The sequence below is a fragment of the Colletes latitarsis genome, chromosome 13 (assembly GCF_051014445.1).
Source record: "Colletes latitarsis isolate SP2378_abdomen chromosome 13, iyColLati1, whole genome shotgun sequence".
Classification (NCBI taxonomy): Eukaryota; Metazoa; Arthropoda; class Insecta; order Hymenoptera; family Colletidae; genus Colletes; species Colletes latitarsis.
Genome location: NC_135146.1, coordinates 4,977,815 through 4,985,435, shown reverse-complemented (window position 1 = coordinate 4,985,435; position 7,621 = coordinate 4,977,815). Strand labels below are relative to the sequence as shown.

Here is a 7,621-nt window from a genome sequence, read left to right as displayed (position 1 = left end):
CGCGGATGATATCGCATTGATCGCGACATCCCCCGAGAGCATGAGAGGGTTATTGGTTGCAGCAGAGGCCACGGCGCGGAGTCTGGGCCTCGCGTTCAACCCGGGGAAGTGCGCGACGCTGCACGTCCTTGGAAGCGGCGTGGTGGCCCGGACTGAGTTTGGCCTCAACGAGAGACTCGTTCCAGCGCTCGGAGACGGAGACGCCTACGAACACCTGGGCATTCCCACCGGGGTTCGGATCGACCAGACGCCCTACTCCACGATCCGGGATGTGCTGAGGGACCTGGGGGCGGTGGATCGCTCCCTGCTAGCCCCGTGGCAGAAGGTGGAAACCTTAAGATCGGTCATAATTCCACGGGTGGATTTCCTGCTACGGGGCGTCAGCGTGAGGAAGTCGGCACTGGCGGAGGTAGACAAGGCTGTTAGGCGCGCGGCCAAGGGATGGCTCAATTTGCCGCAGCGGGCCAGCGCGGAGGTAGTTCACATTCCCCCTTCGTGGGGAGGATACAGACTCCTCCCGCTGGCTGACCTGGCTGATGTGACGACCGCGGCCCATGCGTTCAGGCTTCTGAACGCACGGGACCCGGTCGTTGCATCACTGGCAAGGGCGTCCCTTGATACAGTGGAGTACCTGTCGGGTCGTTTGACCGGGGACTTCGCGTGGCCAACCAGCGGATGTGCCTCATTCTGGTCACGGGTGCGGTCCGCCGCGCTCAGGTCTGCGGCGCGTTTCGGTTTTCGGTGGAAGAGGGACGATGGTCGGACCGAGCTTTCGGTGGAGATCGCCACGCGGGGTGAGCCGGTCGTGGTGTCACCAGGAGCGAAGGCGGAGATAATCCGCCGGATGAGGGCGGCAGTGGCTGAGCACTACGGAACGACACTGGTCCGGAAACCAGACCAGGGGAAGGTTTTCGGCGTGACCTCCCGCCATGCGATGAGCAATCACTTCATGCGTGGGGGGTCATTTACTCGCTTCGCCGACTGGCGCTTTATTCATCGCGCGCGCCTTGATGTCCTCCCACTCAATGGAGCAATCCGTTGGAGGGAGGGCGATAAACGATGTCGGCGGTGCGGGTTTAAGCTCGAGAGCCTTCCCCACGTGCTCGGGCACAGCGGCGTTCACTCGGCGGCTCGCCAACTCCGACACCACGGCTTGGATCGCAGGCTTGCGAGGGCGATCCGTCTTCCGGGCGACCTCCGGGTTTACCGGCGTGTCCCGGGTGTCCCTGACGAACTGACGGCCTTGTGTCCTGACAAAGTCGTGACGCATGAGCCGTCACGATCCGTTCACCTGGTCGGAGAAGTTGCGCAAATACGCGCCCATAGGGTGTGCCCTCCACCGGCGCGGCTACACCGTCCACGTGGACGCGTTCATCGTCGGGGCCCTGGGCGCCTGGCGCCCGGAGAACGAGGCCCTCTTAAAAACGCTGCGCGTCTCGTGGTTCTACGCGAGGACCATGAGACGACTCATGGTTTCGGAGACCATAGCCTGGTCCAGGGACATCTACGTGAAGCACGTTTCCGGGATTCGGCAGTACCCTGCCCCAACCGCGGCGCCTGAAGCCAACCAGGACACGGCGGCGCCGACAAGAATGACCAATTTCCAAGAGAACCGAGCGGGACGAGGGGCCGGAATGAATAACATGCTCCGTGCTCAAGAGGACGAATAGCAGGCGTCCTCTGTAACCCTGTTCTTTCTTTCCTTCTAATCGCTTATTCTCAATTCATTCTTACTGCTTCTCTCTATTAGGTATTATTGCAGCCCTATACACCGACGAACTGTTATATTTTATACCTTTTGTTCTTTTTCTTTGTTGCTTTGATACTGTTGTGTTTATCTATTTATTTTACCTTTTTTTTATATTTTCTTGTTTTTTTATTTATTTATTTATTTATTTATATAGTTATTTATTTATTTATTAGATATAATACTGTTGCTTACATTTTATATATATACATATATGTGTTAACCCGCCAGCGGAGCGACGGGATGCATGAGACAGAAGCATCAATTGGACGCCTAGCGTGAACATAAAGTGTTAATGTGTTATGACTGCAAGGGCGTAGGGGGAATGTCCCTGCGCCCTTTGTGAATTATGATTTAACGTAATTTTAGTAAATTCTGATGTATACATCTGTACCTAATCTCCGGGGCCTTGGCTCCGGGGAAACATTATTTGAAAATAAACGCTGTTATCTGTTCTTATCAGCTTAATATCTGATACACTCCCCATTGGGGAGTCAGAATATTAATCTGATTTTTGGAAATTGACGGACCAATTGAAGCCTGATCCACCTCTGTCGTGAGTCAGCCTGGCATTGCAGTGCCGCCAGGATGATGGGGGTGGAACTGCCCTCCAATTCGAGTCCGGCGCTAGGGGAGACACACTCGGTGGCATGGTGCGTCCATGAGCCACCAGCCGCCGAGGGGTAGAAATGGGGTCGCGGGCGGTTGCGAGTTAGAGCTCGCAGCCGCCACTAAACGCAGCCCCGAGACGGATGGCAGCGGGACGGAGTGACCTCGTCCTGCCGCCATGAGATAGCGTGACAGCCGGGGGGACCCTCTTTGTCCCCCCGTGGATGGGCGCACAACGGTGACGATACAGCACCGCGAGCGACCGCGCGAGGAGGTTAATGGGCGGCATCCACGCGCATCGTCATGCTGCGCCGGGAGGCCGCCAGGTCGTCCGCCCAGACGGAGGCCCCGTATAGGGCCACCGACTGAACCATTGCCACATAGAGGCGGCGAACTCGTCCCGCTGGGCCCCCCAGGTTGGGGATGATCCGGCCTAAAGCCGAGACCATCCTCTCCAACCGGGGAACCAGGCAGCGGAAATGCTCCTCGAAGCGCCAGTAGCTATCGAGGATCAGCCCCAGATACCTCATCCGGGCCTTCACCTCGATATCATCCCCACCCACCCGGATCAGAGGGGGTGGCGGATCCTGCAGAGGTGAATGGAACGCTATCACCTCGGTCTTATGGACCGCCACCGTCATCCCCATCCCCCTGATCCGGTCGACGACGCGTTGCGCCCCCTCCTCGGCGAGGCGTTTGGCCCTCCCCCACTGAGCCCCGACGGCCAGCACCAGTGTGTCATCTGCGTAACACACTTGGACTCTTGGACTCTTGGAGGCTGCGACCCGCTGCCCCGGAGTGGCCACGGTGGGCGGAGCCTTGGCTCAACCCTCTTTCGCCTTCCCCGACTGTACCGGCACAGATCGGGGATGCACAGCCTTCCTACTGACCGCTCTTCCGGGGAGGAGTTCATCCCGGAAGGCGGCCAACTTTCGCTCTATCATTTATCCAATCCTCCTCAGAAGTTTATCCTCTGAGGAGGACAGGGAACTTTGCACGGACGGAGTGCGGGTGGAAGGGCCCGTATGGCCCCGCACCACCACCGCCGCACTCCGCTTGTTTACTACCGCCGGGGGGCGCGACGGAGGAGGAGGGAGGATGGGAGGGAGGGCCACGCTACTCCACCGCGCCTCTGCCCTCCTCCTCCCCCGCCACCCCACCCCCAACAGGAGCTGCAGACGGGCGTTCCGCCCGGTCAGCTCCTGCGCCGCCTCCCTCATCTTCTGCGCAGCCTCCCTCAGGGCCTCTGCGTCGCCGCTCTTCTGTGTCTTAAAGGAGCAGGATGCGGCCACCTTCTCCACTCACCTCAGACACGAGGAGATCCTCTCGGATATCTACACAGTGACCTCGTCCCTGAGGCAACTGAGCATAACAACAGGGCTCATTGCCCTGCCCACTCCGTCGACGGCCTGCCCCGTCCGCTTCCTCTTGGAGCCTATGTGGCTCCTGGTGGAGGAGAAAGACGAGACTGACGCAGTCTGGACGTCCTCCTCCACCCTCCACGAAGCCGGGCTAGGTGCTGAGTGAGGCGCTAGCGCCGTCACCCTAGCCCCAACTCCGTCTTCGTCCTCCCTCACCGAACTATCCCGTCCCATCCCCGTTTTAGTTAGAAAAGCCATACTGTCCCCACGCGTAGGTCGAAAATAAAGGTCCACCCAGGCAGAGCCGCTTTATCCGGGTAAGCCTAATACTCCGGGGGTTCGGCAGGTGCCCCCACAGGTGGTCGCTTGGGATTGGGCCTTTTCCCCCAACCATGCATCCCATCGCCACGCACCATAGCTTAAGATTGGAGGCGATTTTATAGAGTCGCAATACTCGCGGCCCGGGCGGTTAAGCCAAGGCCCCCGTACCTCTTGCCGTCACGGACCATTCACAAAACCAAAGAAGGAATTGGGAATGGGTTGTTGTGACGACCAACAGGAGGCTTATGGTGTGAATAGCATCAGGTACCTCGGGGTCGCTACGCCCCGTACTGCAGCCGACGATTTCCGGACACAGCCCCTGAGGGAGAAAGGCCAGGTCTACGGACTCCCGTGCCGGGGGGGGGGGGGGGGGGCAGAAAACGACGGGAAGAGACGGAACGAACCCTGGCAGCGCGAGATCGGTCGATCTTTCCGTGGAGGCGGAACAGAGCCGAAACATGGACAAAGGCCCAAATCCTAATAACAATTTTAAGTACCTGACTAAAAATAACAGTAGTAGAAGGTACTGCAATAGGGCCACCAACCCCATTAATTTTAATTTTAATATGTACGACGACCCGCATACGGACTCTAATTATAACATACCAGAACCGAACCGGGGCAATCCGATTAATATCCCCGAGTCAAACCGAGGATCTAATTTCAGATGAACTGCAGCTCCGAGTAATACGACCTCTGCGGTCGTCACCAGCGACGCGAACGCCAAAAACGGGGCGAACAACGAAAACGAAGCAAATCGGAATGACGGGGCGATCAACGAAAACGGGCCGAAAAGGGGTACGGGGCGACCGGCGAACCCGGGCCGAATAGCGGGTTGGGGCGACCAGCGAAAACGGGCCGAATAAGGGGACGGGGCGTCTAGCGGTAACGGGCCGAAAAGGGGGACGGGCCCACCAGCGAAAACGGCCGTATAGGTGGTCGGGGCGACCAGCGATAACAGGCTGGATAAGGAGATGGGGCGAATATCGAAGACGGGGCAACCAGCGAAAACGGATCGAATACGGGGACAGGGCGTCCAACGAAAACGGGCCGAATAGGGGGACGGGGTGACCAACGAAAACGGGCCGAATAGGGGTACGGGGCGAATGTCGAAGACAGGGCGAACGACGAAAAGGGGGTGAATAGGTATGACGGGGCAAACAGCGAAAACGGGACGAATAGGGGGACAGGGCGCCCAGCGAAAACGGGCCGAATATGGGGACGGGGCGAATGGCAATAACGGGACAAATAGCGGGCCGGACGAATGGCAATAACGGGGCGAATAAGGAAGACGGAGCGACCAGCGCAAACAAGCCAAACAAGGGGTCGGGGCGAACAAGGGACGGGGTGACCAGCGTAATTGGTCCGAATATGGGGACGGGGCGAATGCCAAAACGGGGCGAACAACGAAAATTGGGTGAATAGAAGTAACGTGGGGAATAAGGAATACAGGGCGACCAGCGAAAACGGGCCGAATAGGGGGACGGGGCGAACAACGAAAATGGGGTGAATGGGAATGACAGGGCGGGCAGCGAAAACGGGCTGAATAGGGGGACGGGGCGACCAGTGAAAACGGCGCGGATGTCGAAGACGGAGCGAACAACGAAAATGGGGTGAATAGGTATGACGGGGCGACCTTTTTTTTTTTTTTTTTTTTTTTGTCGTGGGGAAAATCTTCGAAAGACTCCCTCCCACCTCTTTGGGGAGAGGCGGGAGGGTTGTGTGGGATTCCCCGCGCCCGTAGAACGACGGGCGCGGGACCTACCCACTAAAAACACCACGGTGACCCTTCCGCACGATTTGGGAGGATACCGGGAATCGCTCGAAGCATTCTTCCGGTATCCTCCCCGTGCCCGCGCTTTGCGCCCATCCCCGGGGGCGACAAACGGTCCCCCCGGTAGACACACTGTCTCATAGCGGCGGGACGGGGCCACTCCATCCCGCCGCCATCCGTCCCGGGGCCGCATTTAGTGGCGGGCTGCGAGCCCCAACCCGCAACCGCCTGCGACCCCGTTTCTACCCCTCGGCGGCCGGGAGCTGATGGCCGCTCCAGGCCACCGAGGGTGCCTCCCCGTGGACCGGACCCACCCGGTCCGACCCATCGCCGCCTGGCGGGAGGAGGCTCCCCTCAGGGCCCCCCTCCCAGCCAGGGTCATCCGCCGCGCAAAGGCCGCCGCCCGCGACGCCTGGCGCCCAGGCGACGCCCTCGCGCCACCATACTAGCGCGAGCCTCAGCGCGCCGCTGAAGCTCGCGCTCCCTTCCCGCGGCCTCCTTTTGCAGCATTACGGTCTCGCAGAAGGAGGCCACGGCCCTCCACTTCCTCTCGCTGCCGAGCATGGCGCGCACCACATGACGGGGTGCCCTGCGAAAACAGGCCGAATTGGGGGACGGGGCAAATGGTAAAAACGGGGCGAATAAGGAAAACGAGGCGAACAGCGTAAACGGGCCGAATAGGGGGACGGGGCGAATGTCGAAGACGGGACGAACGGCGAAAATGGACCCAATATGGGGTCGGGGCGAATGTCAAAGACGGGGCGAACGATGAGAAGGGAGTGAATTGGAATGACGGCGGACCAACGATAACGGGCCAAATAGGGGGACGAGGCGAACGACGAAAACGGGCCGAATAGGGGGACGGGGCAACAGGCGAAAACGGATCGAATAGGGGGACGGGGCGACTAGCGAAAACGGGCCGAATAAGGAAGACGGGGCAACCAGCGTAAACGGGCCGGAAAGGGCGACGGGGCGAATGTCCAAGAAGGGGCGAACAACGAAAATAGGACGAATGGGAATGAGGTAGGGAATAAGGAATATGGGGCGACCGGCGAAAACGGGTCGAATAGAGGGACGGGGCGACTAGCGAATACGGGCCAAATGTCGAAGACGGAGCGAACAACGAAAATGTAGTGAATAGTTAAGTCGTGTGGAACAAGGAATACAGGACGACCAGCGAAGACGGGTCGAATAGAGGACGGGGCGAACAACGACAACGGGCCGAATAAGAGGACGGGGTGACCACCGAAAACGAGCCAAATTGGGTGACGGGGCGAGTGTCCAAGAAGGGACGAACAACGAAAATAGGGCGTATAGGAATGACATGGGGGATAAGGAATACGAGACGACCAGCGAAAACGGGTCAAATAGGGGGACGGGGCGAAAAACGAAAACGGACCGAATAGGGTGACGGAGCGAATGTCGAAGAAGGGGCGAACAATGAAAATAGGGCGAATAGGAAGGACGTGGGGAATAAGGAATGCGGGGCGTCCAGAGCAAACGAGTAGAATAGGAGGCGGGGCAATCAACAAAAACGGACCGAATAGGGGAACGGGGCGACCAGCGAAAGCGGGCCGAATAGGGGGACGGGGCGAATCACGAAGACGGGGCGAACAACGAAACGGGGCGAATAAGGAAGACGAGGCGACCAGCGTAAACGGGCGGGAAAGGGTGACGTGGCGACTGTCAAAGAATGGGCGAACAACGAAAACAGGGCGAATAGTAGTAGCGTGGGTCATAAGGGATACGGGGCGACCAGCGAAAACGGGCTGAATTGGGGGACACGGCGAATGGCAATAACGGGCCGAA

General features: G+C 59.0%; 1 non-coding gene across 1 annotated transcript; it reads left to right on the top strand.

The window, feature by feature from the left end:
- Positions 1-2,170: 2,170 nt before the first annotated feature.
- On the top strand, positions 2,171-2,358 carry LOC143349626 (U2 spliceosomal RNA). Its single transcript, XR_013080954.1, has one exon. It is a non-coding gene; the product is annotated as a U2 spliceosomal RNA (small nuclear RNA).
- Positions 2,359-7,621: the final 5,263 nt, after the last annotated feature.